General features: G+C 42.5%; 2 long non-coding RNA genes across 4 annotated transcripts in view; one reads left to right on the top strand and one right to left on the bottom strand.

Annotated features, from left to right (window-relative positions):
• LOC110260285 (uncharacterized) overlaps nucleotides 1-19,108 on the bottom strand; it is a 493,307-nt gene that overhangs the window by 162,677 nt on the left and 311,522 nt on the right. The window lies entirely within an intron of this gene.
• Nucleotides 1-19,108, top strand: part of LOC102167557 (uncharacterized) — a 289,014-nt gene that overhangs the window by 222,458 nt on the left and 47,448 nt on the right. Inside the window, exon 8 of the long non-coding RNA XR_014843731.1 lies at nucleotides 10,759-10,866. This is a non-coding gene — a long non-coding RNA (uncharacterized LOC102167557). The remainder of the gene's footprint in view (nucleotides 1-10,758; nucleotides 10,867-19,108) is intronic.

Here is a 19,108-nt window from a genome sequence, read left to right as displayed (position 1 = left end):
AACCACATCGTATTGATTCCAATTTTTATCTCAGTAAAAACAAGAATATCTGGTGACATAAACCCGTCTGACCACTGGCCCGGGTCTGGTGTCTCAGTGGTACCTGTTGGCTGCAGGTGAGGGTGAAGGAAGTGTCCCCCAGGGGGGGCAGGATGCCAATGAACCCTTCGCATGAATGACTCTTTGTGAATGCAAGTCATGTCTACCTAATTGTGAAACAATGGACTTTCTAAATGTTGTTTGCAGGAAAGTGTTGAACTGTGAAAACATCTGATACTTCTGATACAGTTCAGTTTTCCTCTGCTGATAGTCGAGTGCTTTGCAAAATGCCTGTAAAATGTCCCATAACCAAATCAACGGAACATAACCCTTGAAGTGCTGGCCATGTGGGAATAATCTGTTCCAGAGAGTTTTTGTTTTAATTTTAGACCAAGGTCTCCTCCTAATCCCCAAGTCAGAATGTTTACAATTAACCCATCTCTACTCACCCCAGTCATGTGCCTGCTGTATGACTTACACAGGAATTAATTGTAAATAATGTTAAACATTTCATGTGAAAGTAAACATGCACATAACAACCATGAACTTTAATAGCTAGTCTTTATTTAGACTTTACTGTGTGCCAGGCACTGTGTTAAGCACTTTACATGCTTTATTTTACTTAATTCTCACCAATCCCATGCAGTTGATAGCAGAATTTTGCCCAGTTTACATATAAAGAAGCCTAAGCTTAAGCAGGTTAAATAAGTTAAGAAGGTCACATGGCTTGTAAGTAGCAAAGGCAAGAAGAGGTAATGGGAGAAGTTGGCACCAGATCACAGGGAGGCAGAGGTTATGGAAAGGGCATTTGGATGTTGTTCATAGTGTGATGGGAAGATGGTGGTGGTGTCTGAGCAAAGTATGACGTGAGCTGATCCTTTCTGCAGTGTATATGGTATAAACGTCACCTAAAATCCATTTTTTTTCTTTTTTCTTTTTTTTTTTTAGGATCTAACTCACAGCATAGGGAAGTTCCCAAGCTAGGGATCAAATTGGAGCTTCAGCTACCAGCCTACACTATAGCCGCAGCAACACCAGATCTGAGCTGCATCTGTGACCTAGACTGCAGCTCACGGCAATGCCAGATCCTTAACCCACTGAGCAGGGCCAGGGATTGAACCCACATCCTCAGGTTCATTACCACTGAGCCACAATGGAAAGTGTGAAGTCAGGGAGACTGATTTCTCCAGCTCCACTCTTCTTTCTCAAAATTGCTTTGGCTCTTCAGGGACTTTTGGGTTTTCATGCCAATTTAAAAATTTTTGGTTCTAGGTCTCTGAAAAATGCCATTGGTAATTTGATAGGGATTGCACTGAATCTGTAGATTGCCTTGGGTGATATAGTCATTTTGACAATATTGATTCTTCCAATCCAATAACATGGTATATCTGTCCAGCTGTTTGTGTCATCTTTGATTTCTTTCATCAGCATCTTATAGTTTTCATAGCATACCTCTTTTGTCTCCTTAGGTAGGTTTATTCCTGGGTATTTTATTCTTTTTGGTATGAAGGTAATTGGGATTGTTTCCTTAATTTCTCTCTCAGGTCTTCTTTTGTTAGGACATAGAAACGCAAGAGATTTCTGTGTATTAATTTTGTATCCTGCAAATTTACTGAATTCATTGATGAGCTCTAGGAGTTTTCTGGTAGCATCTTTAGGATCGTCTATGTGCAGTATCATGTCATCTGCAAAGAGTTACAGTTTTGCTTCTTCTTTTCCAATTTGGATTCTTTTGATTTCTGTTTCTTCTCTGATTGCCCTGGCTAGGACTTCCAATACCATGTTAAATAGAAGTGGTGAGAGTGGACATCCTCATCTTGTCCCGGATATTAAAGGAAATGTTTTCAGCTTTTCACTGTTGAGTATGATGTTAGCTGCAGGTTTGTCATATATGGTCTTTATTATGTTGAGGTAGGTTCTGTCCATGCCCATTTTCTTGAGAGGTTTTTTTTTTTTTTTTAATCATAAATGGGTGTTGAATTCTGTCAAAATCTTTTTCTGCATCTATTGAGATGACCATATGGTTTTTAGTCTTCAATTTGTTAATGTGGCATATCACATGGATTGACTTGTGGATATTGAAAAATCCCTGCATCCCTGGGATAAATCCCACTTGATCATGGTGTGTGTAATCCTTTTAATGTATTGTTGGATTTGGTTTGCTTGTATTTTGTTGAGGATTTTTTTTTTTAATCACTATTCATCAGTGATATTGGCCTGTAATTTTCTTTTTTTGTGGTATCTTTGGTTGTGGTATCAGAATGATGGTGACCAAAGATTTACTATTTTTGTGTGCACTTGTTTTTAAATTCCTGCTTAACTTCTCTCAACATGGTACTTATCTTTAAAAAAAAAAAAATTCTCCACAATTAAAAATTACTAGTCCATGTTGGAGCTACAGTCCTGACTATAACTGCAAACCATTCTCTTCTGCCTGCTCCTTTGTGAATCCTGGGCTGGTGAACCAAAGATGGGCATATCCTCTTACCTGCCATACTCACAGGAAGACGCAAAAAATGCCTGTGTGCAGCATTATAAAGGAATAGCTCTACTGACTGACATGCCTTTTTAAATTACCACAAGCAATTTAATATTTAATAGTGATGGCACATAAAGGAGAGCAATGATATATAGTTACCCAACTTGCATATGATCAGGCAACACTCCATGCCAGAGAAGGCTAAAATATCATTGTCTGAATGGAGGTCAAGCTGTGATTACTAGATTTTAGGCTAGATGTATGTCTCAGAGCAGTTGTGTTCCAGTGTAAGCTCCCTTGATATCTGGCTCCTGTTGAATTTCTCCAGGCAGTCTTTACCCTTAAGGGAAGGGACAGACTCATTTGCCTTTCTGAAGCATTACTCCTCAAAGCAGGTGGAGTCTGGGGCCAGGAACTGCTGCAGAAAGACAGAAATGACCCCTCCTGCCGCTCCTCCTTGCGGCCAAGTTTATGAACTTGTCTGTTATAGAGCCCCTCATTGCAGAGAGCCAAAGGCTGGAGGGAGAGTACCCACAGCGTCTCCTGGGACAGGGCACATGCTCCCACCCGCCACACGCTCCCACCCACCACACGTCCATCTGGGTCCAGATGTTCCATGGAGCTGTTACAGCTCAGGATACAAAGCCTGCTCACCAGAGAGCCAAACTGAGGGGAGAAAGAAGGGGCAGGCAGAGCACAGTGCCCAGAAAAATGCCATTTAATACCTACTTGTCCATCATGAAGATTTTCTTTCTCAGCTCCTAGCACAGCTTACACACAGTAGGTGTTCAGCACTCAATAGATATTCCTTCCTAAATAAATTTAGTCTCCTCCTCCTAGGAGACCTCACCTAACTGTGATACGTAAAAAATCAACTACAGTCACAGACCCAGTGAAAAGACGGTCCCTATACGAAGTTCTGGATATTCCTGCCACTCAGAATGTGAGCCCTTTTTAATATTTTTCCTTATTTGGTGTATACAGATGAGGCATGAAGCCCTTTAGTTATGCCTGTAAATCTCTCCAGCAGGACATTAGCATTCAGAAGCACCTATGAGAGAAATAGACTTTATGAGAAAACAGGACCCAGCAATAAGATATTTCTCAGCTGTCAAACAAATAATTTACATCGTACAGGATAGGGACAGTGCAGGAGCAGGATTTGGATTTTAAATAAAGCAAAGGTGCAAAACCAGAAGATGACAGTTTCAAGCAGGACAATCAATGGGAAGTTGGAATTCTGAGGTCTCCTCAAAGGCTGATAATATAAAATTCTGTATCAGATAAAAGATGTTGCGTTCCCAGGGAACCACAAGGTTGGAAGAGTCGACTTGTGCTTGAAATCAACATTTCCTGGAGCTTGGGAGGAAGAACAACAGTGGAATTCTGCCAAGGGAGGAGGAGGGGAAGGGAGGGGGAGAGTTCTTTCATAAGGATCCATCATCTTTGACCCGAAATCAGTACCCTTACCACTGAAAAAAACAGTTGTGTCTTTCCCTCCCACTACAGGTAACTTTTATGAGCAGTTGGAGCTTTTGAAAATTTTTCAGTTGTGCACGGGCGGGGATGGAATGGAATTGTGTTTAAACTTGCTGACCTCTACAGATTCTCTATAATTTGTTTAGGACAAAATAATACGTCTGCCTTTCATTGACCTTATGTCCAAGGCTTCAAGTTCACAGATACCCGTATGCCATAAAGATGCAGAGAAATGGAAACCAATACCAGATCTGTCATCCAGGCAGCAGCCTGCTGTTAGAACACACAGCCCTGACAACCCTGAGACGTCATTTCTTTCCTTCCCGTCTTGCTCCCTCCCTTCCTCCTTCTCTTTCCAACCATTTATTTATTCTACACACATTTATTGGACACCTAACACTCTTTCCACATCCCCTGCCAGCTGAGCTCTGCGGGCCAGGCACGCATTTGCATTTTATTTCCGTGTCCAAAAATCTGCGTCAAGTTGAGCAAACTTGGGCTGATGACCGGGGTCCACTCTCGCTGAGCGCTTGGGTGTCCCAGCCTCTGCCAGCCACGCGGCCCCCGAATTGAGGACATCGTGTTTTCAATTTTCTTCAATAAAGCCACGAATCTGGCAATTTGCTGGCCTGCCTCAGCTAAACAGAAAGGACAATTTGAGAAAGATCATAGTTCAGGCCCAGTCAGACGGAAACGATTGAAAACAGAGCTGGCCGCTATGTGTCCCCAATGCAGCTCACTGTCGCAGTTTGACTGACAAACTGACTTTTTTGAGGTGCTCGTGCCCATTTCAGTCAGAGTTTATTGAAGGTGATTTTGATCTTCTCCATGAGGCCGCAGCAGTGGCCATGCCATCTGTCACCTTGATTGCATCGTGGATTCTCTGGAGAGAGCGCCATGGCTCCTGATCATTTACAGATTGTGCCGCGCTCCCCTCCATAAGGACCACATGCACGGAGCCAGATGGTGAACATGCACGCTTATTATAAGTCTTTATCTCCGTGCAGGAAGGAGAGGAACCATTAGATCTCCCTCAGGAGTCTGCTCCTCTCCACCATCACGCTGCTCCTCGGCAAATACAGTCTTCTTCAGCTGTCACCGGCCTACCTCGGAACGTTACAAAAATCCACAATAATTCCAACAGGCGAGGCTGAGACATCAAGGCGGTACAGCGAAGCCACCCCTTGCCTTGTCTTCCTCTCTTTTCTCGAACCCCCCACTCGCCTGACTGCCGGCACTAGGTAAAAACCAGCCAGTCTGCAAATTCATCATTAATGGGTTGATTTTTTTAAGGGCATAGGAGGGGCCCTGCTCGGACATAAAGCCACAGGATCCTATTTTCTGTAATGGGGATTATGGCTGCCATTGTATTGGCCTCATTCTTTTCCAAGTAACGATTTTTGATTCCTTTTACATATTTGCGAATTCTACATTTTTTTCTTTCTGCAGTAATCCCAGGAGGGGGACCACCTGTGTCCCAGTAAGCGGCAGGGAGGGACTTGGGTGCCAGGGGCTGTGTGCTAGATTGGAAGGCCCAAGTGCGCTGGAACTCTAGAAAACTTCCTCTTAGGAATCGCTCTGTGGAAAGAGATGGTGTGGACGGCGGGGAAGGGCTCTGAAGGCTGAACCAGCGGAGCTCGGAGAATCGGGGGACAGCTGGTGAAATGTGTGGTGCCTCCCAAAGCACCATGGTCACTTACTATTAGGAATTCATCGAGGAGCGAAAGGAATCCTAAGTGGAACTGTAACGCATGCAAAAATAAGTACCGACAAAATAAATACACACTTGCTGTAAAGAAAGTGAGTCCCAACTTTTTAATTTTATAGATAAAACATATATATCTTCAATGGACATTTTAACTTTTACCTAGACTCCACCCAGGTTAAGATATAGGATATTTCCAAAACTCCAGTGGCCTTGTGATACAGATATAAATAAATGCACATAAGCAGACTCACTAAGAAGCCCAACTCTGCTGCCTCCACTGCTTTTCCCATAGACAATACACCCAAGTCTCCTCTCTCCCTGCCCCCTGCCTCTCTCTCTTACACACACACACACACACACACACACACACACACACACACACACACAGAAAGTGAGCAGAACAGTGCTTGGACTTTGCCACCAAGAGACCCCCGGTGACGAGGAAAGCCCTCGCTAGTGAGCAGCTGCATGCAGAAACCAAGGGAAGGTTTCCAGTGACCCATAACCTTGAAATCTTATAAGGGTCATCCATCTAGAATAACTACCATGTTAGCTGACAGAGAGGAAGAAATTTTCTTCTACCCTTCTAGGTTCTTCTGGCTGGTCTAGGAATTAGATTGACAAGAGACAGATGAACAAGAGAAAATTGAATGAGAGAAAATCGAACGAAAGTTTAATAGCGTGTATGTATGGAAGAGGCCCAGGGATACTGAGTAACTCCCCCAATGGCTGAAAAATTCACCTTAAATACCATCTTAAGCTAAAGACAAAAGAGGTGGTTGCGGGTAGTGGTTTGGGATTTCCAAGGGGAGGAAGGCGGCTGCCATGGAAAAGCAAACAAAAGTTTGGCAAACAAATATTTGTTGGGCCATGAAGGGAGAGTGAGATCCAGAGTGGACTCTCATCCTTGGGCTCTTTCCTCCCACCCCACTCAGCTCATATTCTTTTGCTCTTATCTCTGGTGCTAGCTTTATTCTGGGAACAGGCTCTCTGTTTATAAACATGGGGATATGTAGGGGCCAAATTGCGTTCCCTTGCATAACCCAATGGTGGTTGTTACCAAAATCCAGTATCTTTGCTCAGATATGAAAGCCAAGTGACCCGGTGCCTGCCAACATGGTCACACAGTCCCTTATGGTTTAGGTGCAGAAGTCATGGGATTTCTCTTTCCACGAAATGCTAAGTCCAAAGTCTCTTACACACCATTTCTCAGGGGTCTGATGCTTCCAGAAGTATCAGCCTCTGTTGGGGGTGCAGGATAAGCTACCACAGAATAGCTGTGAAGAAAATGACTGTGCGGCATCCCACTGGGAAGGCATACACACTAACGAGCTGCTTACACATCCATGCTCTTCAAAGAGTAACAGAGTCCATGTCTCTTCCCAAACACAAGTCCAAAATTATGCCACATGTTGGCTGACCCATTAAGGACCTTCCCAGTGGATATTTGAATAGAAGACAACAATGTTTAAACAGACCAACTTCATTGTTTTTGTTTTTTGTTTTTAACCTCATTTAACCCATTACCTTCCATCATGGTGCTGCTTTGTTTACATTTTCTACAACTGAAAAACAACTATTATATTAGCATATAGTCACTACCAAGTATTTTTAAGAGGAAGAAATTTAGGGGGTAATCCAACACAAATGTGTTTTCAGAGGAGAGGTAACTTTTTTTTTTTTTACTTTGGGGCATCAGGAAATGTGTGCCCATAATACTATGAAGGTTTGCGTATGTGCAGGAAATGTATATATTTGATATGCTCACTGCACTTGAGATATTTTGCAAATGATCTTTAAAGACACAAACAAGAAAAAGCAGTCATGCCTATCAAAAATAATTCCTGGTCCCTGAACATCAGCCTCAGATAGATGGTTACCCAATCACGCAGATTTTTAAAATATCAGCATTCTCCCCAAAGAATATTATTTTTCTACCCAGCACAGAGAGGAATAATTTTGGGATTTGCCCTTCCTAGGTAAACAGATGATCCTGACCTTTGTAACATCATACTGCTCTGTGGTTTTGGAGCAAAAACCATGTATAGAGAGGCACAGAAAACCGAGGCACCAAATACTGCTTACATTCCCCCCAAAGAAAGAAGATCATCAGAAATAATGTGGTGCACTTGATTAAGAATGAAAACGTGGTCTCATAACGTAAAAAGTACTGCTAAGGCCCAGGAGAAGGAAGGGGGAACTGGGTTTGATGACTTAGTGCTGATGGCGTGAACTCAGATAAAGGAAGCCTGCTCCGCCCCCACGTGGGAGGAAGATAACGCTGTGTGTCTGAAGCACTGAGGGTTCTCATTTCCAGTTCTGATTATGGCACTTCTAGTGAGGGGAGGGTCAGAAGCTCCACGCCGTGCCCCCAGCCATGGCCTCTCGTTCAGGTTCGAGGAGAGGCTGTTCTGGCATGGAATCAGGCTGGGATTGGACTGCAGCCTCTCTACTTGGCCTTGGCCTTGGACAGCTTGCTTACTTTCTCCCAGCCTCATATTCTCTCTCGGCTCATGAGCAAGACAATTCCAGTCTCCCAAGTGAGGATTAACTGCCATGAAGGGGAAAACAGCTCACATATACCTGGCAAGTCCTAAGCCCCAAAAGCATGCTATGACTGACATGCAGCCGCAACAAACGTGGCCGTTTCTGTCAAAAAATAGTGCTGCAAATGCATATCCAATGCAAAAATTAAGATGACTAGGTGGCAATGCAGAAATCATATTTTGTAAAGCAGCCAGACTTGTTAATGCATATTTGATGGGGGGAGAGGGCAGGATGACAAAGAACAGAGCGCCCCCTTCACCTGCCACTCAGGAACTGGTGTGACCTCATGCGTGTTACCTAAATTCCCTGCGTTTCAGTGTCTCCACCTGAAAAGGGGGTAATAATAAGAAACCCACCTCAGGATTAGATGAGATGATATAGGAACCATTCCTGGCAAATATAAGCACTATAAAACTTCGCCAGCATTCCTAGTGCTCTGATGGCTCTGAAATAGAGGCTCGTGATTTCATCCTTTACTAACTTTTGGCTGTGGTGTGGCAATAAAATCTTATTGCTGCTCAAAAGCCCAGGAAACTGACCAAAATCCATTGTTCACTTTTATTTGATTTTTTTTTTTTTGTTTTCAGTGTTTGCTAAGTTGGAACTATTGTTTATTTTATTTCATTGCTGCAAGCCATATCATAAACTTGCTGTGTCACCTCTCTCTCCTTTTCTCTCTCTCTGCTTCTCTTCCTCTCTCTCTCAGACACACACACACACACACACACACACTCGTGCAGGGTGCGTGTAACTGGAGCCATCCAAACCCCAAGCTGTTAGGAAAATGCTTCAAAGTACAACAGGAAAAGGAGTGGCCTTATTTTGGCCTCAAAATGAAAAGGCTTGGATATTGGTCCTAATTCTATCACTTAACCTTGGGTAAAGCACTTACTTTCTGTATGTGTAAAATAGGTAATGGCATGTGTTTTCATTTCATGGGCTCCCTGTGAGGACCAAATCTGTGAAAGGACTTTGAAAAGTATGAATCCCTCTATAGGCTTAAATATCAGGTACTGGAATTAATACATTAAAGACAGCTTCACCACCAAACATTCATGAGTGTGATAAACAGATTAATGAAGACTTTATAATAAATATATAACTGTCAGAAATGACCTAAGAGTCCAGCTAAAAAGCCAGGGCATCCAAATTCTCTGGGTCCTAAACCGTGAGGCTGTTCGGGAGATACAACTCTGTCCTGCTCCCAGGGGGCTCGTGTGTCTCTGGATCAAGTGATTCTGATTAATACGTGGACAAACAGGGCTCACATTTTAATTTTGCTTCTTCCTATCTTTGAGAATATTTCCAATATTACAATGTCTATCCCCCAAATAGCATAAGACCCAAATAAAAGTAAATCCAACAAAATCTGCTTAACTCAGGCTGCTTTAAAATAAGAGTTTATACAATGGGACAGTTGGTCCCAATCCTGGTTTAATATGTCTGCAGTACAAAGGGTCTTTGCTGCCTCCTGTTTCTGCAGAAAAAGGAGCTTATTAAAATAAATGTAGAATAGAACTTAAGCTCCTAATAGGAATGGAATAGCAATAATTGATACAATAATAACAGAAACAATAAATTATTTTTCCAGGATATTTCTTATTCTTGCTTTGTAATTTAATTTAGTAATATTCATCTTTCAAGGGTTACTTCATATAAATGTAGAAATAATTATTTCTCCTTAAAAAGTTCTAGTGTTTCTTTTAAAGAATAGTATGACAATAAAAAGGCAATTCTAAAAATAAATTCAAATTACCTGTAGTGAACAAAGTAATTCAAATCTAAATAACACTGAGAAACATACAGGCACCTGACCATTCTGTCATTAGACAAGAGGGCAGAAGAGGCTAATTGATCATGATTACAAAATAAGCATTTTTCAATAATAAACCATAATGAGTCAAATAAAAATCAATGTGTGTATTATCTGTGTTTGTGTCGTGAGCCTGAGTGCATGTACTTGTGTGTTCAAGCCGAATTCAACTAGCAGGCACTGATCACACATCTCATCTTGTGAATGGCATTAGATATCTTGTTCAAAATCTCTGATTAATCTGATTAAGCTAGTGAGTGAATAATCCTTTAATCCTCTCAAGAATACAGTTTATGTCTGCTGAGTGTCAAATTTAAGACGGGTAAGCTGTAAATACCAAAATTTAAGTGAAAGGAAGGAGAAAAAGGCAGCCACCCAAAGTCAAACTGTGCCGCCTCTTTCCCGGCTTCTGTCTTTTGTGGGTGACCTTCTCGGCTGAAACGAGAATGAGAAGCATTAGGAAAAATCATAAATCATCCTCCAGCGGTGGCGCTGCGGCAGGGAGCGTATCAGTCACCGGAGGACCAGGCTGCTAGCATGTGCTTCCCTTTTCCCAACCAGCTTAATTATAAATTAATGGGCACTGCCTTTTGCTTCTCATTTCATTCTGGAGCAGAAGTGTTTAAAACCAGATATTTATTTTGTAGTTAGAAAACTGTCGCAGGGGCTAAAAACTGCTACATCTTTTTGTAGAATCACAAGAACAGGAAAATGAACATCCTTCCATTAGAATCGCAGTCCGAAGACGACACTTCAGCAACTGTTACTGCATTTGGCTTTGACCGGGTCAAAGGAATTGAGGTACCCTGATGCTGCTTTATCATTATGCAGCAAATTCAAATAATAACAATGAGATGAGATAGTGTGGGGAGGTGGTTAGCAGAAAGACAGTGATGATTCATTCAATGCCCAAGGAAAGGTTAAAAAAAAAAATTCTTTTAAAGCGATGGGCTGGCTTGCTTGGGGCATTTGACCACTTACTTTTAACTGAAATATGTATATATCATGCCAATCAGAAGTTTAGAATATCTGTAGCCCAGAATGTGCTGTATATTTTTGTGTGTCAGTTGTTTATGAAATTGTCCCCTGCCCCTAAAAACCTTGACTGCTGGAAGGGCAAATGGCTCAACAAGATTAATTTGCCTCTCAACTACTTTTTCATTTACTAATTTAACACGGGTCAAGGGGATCTGGTCTAATTAAAGTATTGGCCAGCCCTGAAAAGCAGAAAGTCTGTCTCATCCCTTAATTCCTCATGATGTGGGGAAATGAGGCAAAGGAAGAAGACTGCTCCGGCCCCAAGTGCAGCTCCGGGATGTGTCACAGTCTGGGAGGAGAGGCAGAAGACCAGCTCCTTCTGCTTCTTTCCTGCTTGGGCTATGGTGCAGCCTCTGCTCTGTGAGTCTTCCCATGAAGCCTGGAAAAATTGGGTGCTCCGTAACCAGACAATGGAGGAATCCAGACTTCCTCCGTTTTTGCCTGGATGGGGGCACTACACTTCTAGATGTGCCCCAAACAAACCAAGGTCAGACAAGGGCAAAGAGCTTCTGGTCCCAGCAGAACTAGCCACACCCCCAGCTGCTGTATTCTCCACCAACTTCTGCAAAGCTTTCAGCAGTGCTGACTTCAGCATCCTTATCAACTGTCACACATTGGGCACAATTTTGTACTTTGGGTCCTTTGTTTTTGATAAGGTGGACAAGTGTCTCACATCTCTGGCTTGTGTGTTCAGCTCCAACTCTCTCTCTCCCCATCTACTCAGTGGTAATGGCTTTTGTAATTATGACTTGTTACATGATCTTATCCCTCTGGATACTCAGTCTTATTATCTTTAATCCCATCCACCTTTGACAGTGAACACCCCCACCCCCAGCATCTTCAGCTGGGCATGAGCTGACTCCGGACTTTTTTTTTTTTTTTTTTTGTCTTTTTGCTATTTCTTCGGGCCGCTTCTGCGGCATATGGAGGTTCCCAGGCTAGGGGTCTAATCGGAGCTGTAGCCACCGGCCTACGCCAGGGCCACAGCAACGCAGGATCTGAGCCGCGTCTGCAACCTACACCACAGCTCACGGCAACGCCAGATCGTTAACCCACTGAGCAAGCGCAGGGACCGAACCCGCAACCTCATGGTTCCCAGTCGGATTCGTTAACCACTGCGCCACGATGGGAACTCCTGACTCCGGACTTTGAAGGGCATTGCTGGGGCCCTGAGGACCACAGATCCTATTATAGCTTCTGAACTGAGAGTGACCCAAAGTCAACACGGGGAGGTTTAGGGTTTTCTGCAGATTTTCTTCTAAGACTTCTGGCTGGAAAAAGAATAGTTTTCAGCCATGTCCACGAATGAGCTGTGAGGCTGAGGAGTGGGTGCCTACTGGTAACAAATTGTGAAATGATGCCATTTTTAGTTCAAGGAGTAAGGGCTCTCTTTAAAGCCCACAGGGCAGGGCTTACCAACTGTGCAAGATCATTTCTGAAATTATTTTACAATGAACCTGATTATGAATAAATATCTAAGAGACTATGCATATAAATTGTGTCATTTGTAATGTTTTTTCTTTTTGTACATATCCTTTAATTGACTATCTTCAGACCCTGTTCTTACCTTCTCATAATCATAATTACTCATATTACAGAATAACAGGCACACTCTTTTGCCTTTCATAGCATATAATAGCCCTCTCTGCCATTCATTTACTCATGCATTCATTCATTCAACTAATGTTCACAGCAAGTTTATCAAGTGTATGGACATAAAGATGCTATGATTTAAAATGATCTAGAGATCCCCTTGGTACGTTCCATACAGTGTCCATAATAGAGACTGCAGAATCGTATATGTTATATATGCGGAAGCCTTGCCAAAAAGCAAGGTGAAATCACTCAGTCCCCATCCAGCTCATTCTTTATGACTCAAAAGACCATTACAAAAGCAGACTTGGTGAGGATAATATGTTAAGGTCACAGCCCCCTACTCTTCCCTCACTAAAGTGGTGCCTCTTCATCTGGCTTCAGATCCACTTCTTCCTTTTGAGTTTCTGCTGACTCTTGGAAAAGTCCATGTATGCTGATATAATCTAGAGAGACCTTGGTGAGAGAACAGGAGGTCTTAAAGGATTAGAAGGGCAGGGGGGTGACTGGTTCCCTAGTGGCCTAGCAGTTAAGGATTCAGACTGTCACTGCTGTGGCTTGGGTTCGATCCCTAGCTTGGGAACTTCAGCATGCTATGGGTGTGGCTAATGTATATACATATATAAAAGAAGGGGAAAGTGCATGATTGACCTTTAAGAAATCTTAAGATCTTGAAATCTTCTTTCCAAAGAATTCCAGAACCAAAGTGGGAATCTGGACTATAGGGTGTTACAGCCCAGTTTTACAGTGGACCCAGAACTTAGAGTCCCACTAGTCTATTTCACTAGCCCTTCTACTCTAAGTAATGGGAGTTTATACCAGCAGATTCAGCTCCATCCAGGCTCCTAGCTAGTGCTGGTCAGGAGAAAATCCAAGCTCTGCTCCACCAGCCAGGGATGGCTAATTTGGTCAAATATTCGTGTTCATAAATCTGGGATCTGGAGTAGGCTCTGAGACCTCAAATGGCCATTGAGTCCCAGATCTTCTCTAAGATCATCTACATTTGCTCAGATTAAAAAACCAGGCCTGAACTCTATTCTAATGTCCAGGCCTTCTGAGCCATAGTCCAATTGACTATATCCCTAAACCCTGCCTAGCTCTTGCCAGGACTTTCTTAGATAGTCCTGGTCCCCATTTTCCATACCTTTAGTCACTGATTATGTCTTCCCTCAAAACAGAAATAGTTTCCAGGAAACTGCCATCCACATAACATCTGGACTAGCCAGAGATCGGAGGATTCCAACTACACTTCAACCATCAGATGAGACCATCTTACCTGACTTAGATCTTGTGCCAGTTCACTGTGACTCATGGCACACTGTTGTTTACATATCAGCTGCTCTTTCAGCGCCCAAGAGACAGCTTAATATTTAGGTCAGTCCCCCTTGCCCTTCTGGTTTCAATTTCCCCTTCATTCCCTTTGACCCATGCTAACCATATCCTCATAGACAGCCTTTCCCAAGTTATGCTACTAGGGCCTGTTGAAGCAGATTTCTAAGAAAGCAGAAATGGGTTACAGACATTTTGTTGGTTTTGAGGTTTATTTAGAATCGACTGTTTCTTAAAGGACCTCTAGTTCCCCAAGCCCAGCCCAGAACAAGAATAGCCCAGACGGTTAAAGAAGGCATTCCTCCACTTTCCAGGCAGAGATGCAGAAGTGGCTAGTGGCCACACTACATCTTCCATATACGTTCTTGTATCACTATATTTTACCCTCTGGCCTATTGTTCTTCTGAACTATGACACTAGTGAATTTATTGCCTCTTGTGCTATACAGCAAACAGCATGTGTCCAGTGTTTTTAAAAATAAGTAGAAAACTGGACTTTATCACCTAGTTTTGCATCCTAGTCATATGTTTTCAGCATTCACTTAGACATAATAGCATCATAAAAAAAGGTCACGAAATTCATTAGATTGATGAAAATTGGAAAGCTGGATAATGTCATTATTATTGGGCATATGCATATAGCAAATCCTTTAGATGCTTGCTGAGTTCAACATAGACTGATGCAGACATTCTGGAAAGAAGCTGGTAGTACTTAGTTAAATTCAACATTCCTTATGATAAGAGCTTTGTTCCCGAATATAAATTTCAAAAACATTCTCACACACTGGAGGGCCTACCCCGTAAGGTTTACCATCATCTTGTTTGTGGGGAGCAGGGGAATCCTGGTGTCTGTCACTAGTGGAGAAGTAAAACATGGTAGATGCCAACTCTACTCTGCCACAACCAGAAACAAAGAGCTAGGTGGCTGCACAGCCACATGGATAGAGAGGTCTTAGAAACAACAGGCTACAGTGATCAAAAGGAAATAGAACAAGCTATCTAATATAATGATACTTGTATAAATTACAGTCCATGAACAAACATTCATAAGAACACATAAAAACAAAAGGATATCATCAAACACATTAACCTGACTGCTGTGGTCAAAGGAAGAATGAGAATCGAAGTGAAAATGTGAGAAATGGGAGTTCCCGTCGTGGCGCAGTGGTTAACGAATCCGACTAGGAACCATGAGGTCGCGGGTTCGGTCCCTGCCCTTGCTCAGTGGGTTAACGACGATCCGGCGTTGCCGTGAGCTGTGGTGTAGGTTGCAGACGCGGCTCGGATCCCGCGTTGCTGTGGCTCTGGCGTAGGCCGGTGGCTACAGCTCCGATTCAACCCCTAGCCTGGGAACCTCCATATGCCGCGGAAGTGGCCCAAGAGATAGCAACAACAACAACAACAAAAAGACAAAAAAAAAAAAAAAAGAAAATGTGAGAAATGGAAATCAAATGAGATAGATAAAAAGATGGATGCGTAGATAGATAGATAGATAGATAGATAGATAACATATAAGTGAGCCTGGTAGTGGTCAAGAGAGAAGCCTGTGCAAACCAGTGACATGGTATCATGAACCAAGATGTATAATTAACACCTTTCTGTACTTGAGATAAACTAAAACAGCTCAAGAAAGCTGGTAAGATTCTAGGGCAATAGGACATGATCACTGAGGCACATCTAAGACTGAGCTTAAATGCTAAACATTGAGATGTGGTATTGCTCAACCTGTTCTTGGCCTGTGAGACCTGGATTTGCCATGAACATTACATCTGGCTTCATAAAACATCTCTCCAGTTACCAGCCAACACTGAGAGCCTCGACTGGGACCTGTCCACGAGCTCAGCATCTTTAACAGAGGAGGCACAGGCAGCTGCCAGAAGGCAAGCTGAAGTTAGACAGCTACTAGTAAAGGGCGATAGACACCCAGTAAAAACATCTTAGAGCAATATCCAGTAGTCCAATAGTACAGCAGAGCCATAGAATGGGACAAAGTGCAGAAGTTGATAGCCCAACCTGGTAAATGCAGCAACTGGACAAACAACTGATCTCAAAAAGCTCAGTTTTTGCAGCCTGAGCAAACCCAAGGGCAGCCTTCACATATATCAATGGAAAGTAGACATCTCCATTCTCACTCTTTCTAGTCATTTACCTACATAGACTTACAGCTTCAGGCCCCAAGATCACAATGGAAATCACAACATTTTATTGTCTTTGAAACAATTCATCTTTCACAAGACCTCTTAGAGAATTTCTATGTGGATGTCTATGTGGACAGTCCAGGGCTAAGTTCCCAATATGGCAGCCACTAGCCACATGTAGCCATTGAGCACTTGACATGTGGCAATTCAAACTTAGATGAGAAGACATACTATGACAATCAAAAGTCTCATTAATAATCTTCATGCTCATTAAAAGCTGATATGATATTTTTTGAAGTATTAGGTTAAATAAAATATTTATTAAATTATTTTCACCCATCTCTCTTTACTTTTTCTGAAGCAGCTAGCAGAAAAATTTCAATTACATCTGTGGCCTACCTTCTATTTCCCTGAGACAGGGTTGGCCTGGAAACTTGTGTATTGATTTATAGCTTCTCCTTTGGTTAGTAATGTGAAATGAAGCCTATTTTCCTACAAAGATGGAAGATTCTTTCTTTTAGATTATACTGCTATTGAGAAGACTGGAAATCATGTTCAGTTCCTTAATATTTTTTGTCAGTGGGAATTCCCACTAGCAGCTTCTGGCATCCTTTATGTTTTTAATTTCACCTTTCTACACTAAATAGAGGATGACCAAATCGCAATAGACCAAGAGGTCCATGTAGGTTAGGGACAGCCTGCAAACACCCTAATGATGATTTTTTTTTCCTTGCTTTTTAGGACCGTACCTGTGTCATATGGCATATCCCAGGCTAGGGGTCAAATAGCAGCTATGCCTGCTGGCCTATGCCACAGTCACAGCAATTTGAGCCTCGAGCCATGTCTGTGACCTACGAACCTATACCATAGCTCACAGCAACAGTGGATGGATCCTTAACCCACTGAGTGAGGCCAGGGATTGAACCTGCATCCTCATGGATACTAGTTGGGTTCATTTCCGCTGAGACATAACAGAACTCCCCCCAATGATGATTTAAATTACATTCAGCATGCTCAGAACTTTTGTGGCAAGAGTAATGCCCAGAAAGTCTCCTCTGGGCTTGTTCTTACAACCCTAGAGAAAAAGCTCATTCTCAGTTTGAGATGGAAAAGAAATGGAAACAATTCATACGTAAATATATCACTTTCAACTGTAAATGGAAGTCAGAAAAAACAATACTCATTTACCTCTTATTCTCAGGAGTCAATGCAATAAGAATTCATGATTTTAAAAATCGATATGCTCCTTTGAAGACAGAAAAAAGAGCTTTATTTAATAAAAATGTTGTATGTATAATTCAAATACTGGAATGTAATGAAAAAGTTTTATTAACTTGGAGTTAGGGTATAGTTTCTAGTCTGACTATGACCACATAAATATATCACCACTCTTTTTTAAAATTTTTATTTTTTTCCTTTACTTGAGCCTGATCCCTGGAGTCAACTCCTGATTGTCAGGGGACTTGTTGTAAGTAATGGTCATTTGTGTTTCATAATTATCTCAATTCAACACAATTAGTTCCACATTCTGCTGTTTTCTTCTGAAGGCATCTGTAAACATCTTTTACACAGTTCCAGCAAATAGCTTTTGTCAATAATTAAATTTGTTTCACTAAAAAGGGGTAGTATGATCCAGAATGGCTATTTTAGAAGTGCTTTTACATACCCCTCCAAGAGTACAAGAAAGTTTTCTTCAAGATACCAGCCAAGAGATTCCTCTTTCAATTATCAACCACAGTTCTGCAATTTAGAATGTCTTTGGTCACAGCTTTAATGTGGGTAAATCAACATAAAGCCTGAAGGACATTTAATTTAAAAAAAAAAAAAAAAAGGAGTTCCCGTGGTGGCTCAGTTGTTAACAAATCCGACTAGGAACCAGGAGGTTGCAGGTTCGGTCCCTGGCCTTGCTCAGTGGGTTAAGGATCCGGCGTTGCCGTGAGCTGTGGTGTAGGTTGCAGATGCGGCTTGGATCCTGCATTGCTGTGACTCTGGCGTAGGCCGGAGGCTACAGCTCAGATTCGACCCCCAGCCTGGGAACCTCCATATGCCGCAGGAGCGGCCCAAGAAACAGCAAAAAGACCAAAAAAAAAAAAAAAAAAGGTCCTGTGTTTGGTTGAATGATTTTGTTGCATTCCCTGGAATTATTCTGATTCACTCCATGAAAATGTCTTGAACATCAGCCGTGCACAGGGCGATAATGTGATGATCTCAAATTTTTCACGTGTGTCAGAATCACCAAGCTCCTACTTTAGCAACTGATGTCAAAAACTGGATCCCAGAAATGTGCACTTGTAACGTCTATGCAGGGGGATTCGGAAGTAAGAGGGACTCAAAGGCCCACTTTTGAAAGCTACTGAGACAGAGCTTCAGATTCTGTCTCTTAATGTTCAGAGAAGTGTGGGCTACAAACTTTTGCCCCTTAAAGTAAGAGGTGATAGTATATCTCACGCAGTCTGAGTAAAACTAAAATAACCCAAACGCGGTGGTCCTTATCCACTTGCTGCTAAGACAGCATGTTGAAGAAGAGGATGGAAAGTTGGGTGTCATTTCTGAAAAATCCACTTTGAATTTCCAAGAAGGCTTTCTCTAAGAACTGCTCCTAAAACAGTGTTTTCTAATAGGTTCTTCAGAAACGGGCAGATCCTTTACTGGGTGGTAAAATCTGCAGACAGGAACTAAGCCTGGAAAACGCATTCTCTTCAGGCCACTCACCGGAAAGCACTCAGGGCCATCTGGAGGGTGTGGCCACCAAGACAGTGGCTGAGCACCCTCCCTCTGCGCTGCTCCGCCAGCCACGAGTCCCTCCGCAGATGCCACATTCAGATCTGTGCTTTGTTTTGCCTCCTTTTGTTGTGCTGTCCCTACCCCACCCCTCCGCCCCCACCCCAGGACAAGGTTTGGCCAATTTTAAATAGTACCGATGACAAGCTGACAAGGGAGGTTTTG

This window comes from Sus scrofa, chromosome 4 (assembly GCF_054392235.1).
Source record: "Sus scrofa isolate SSC_HxYL_T2T_F1_AM1 chromosome 4, Sscrofa_HxYL_maternal_Yorkshire_Landrace_v2.0, whole genome shotgun sequence".
NCBI lineage: Eukaryota > Metazoa > Chordata > Mammalia > Artiodactyla > Suidae > Sus > Sus scrofa.
The sequence above is the reverse complement of the archived record's forward strand: the minus strand, read 5'-3'. Positions and strand labels throughout refer to the sequence as shown.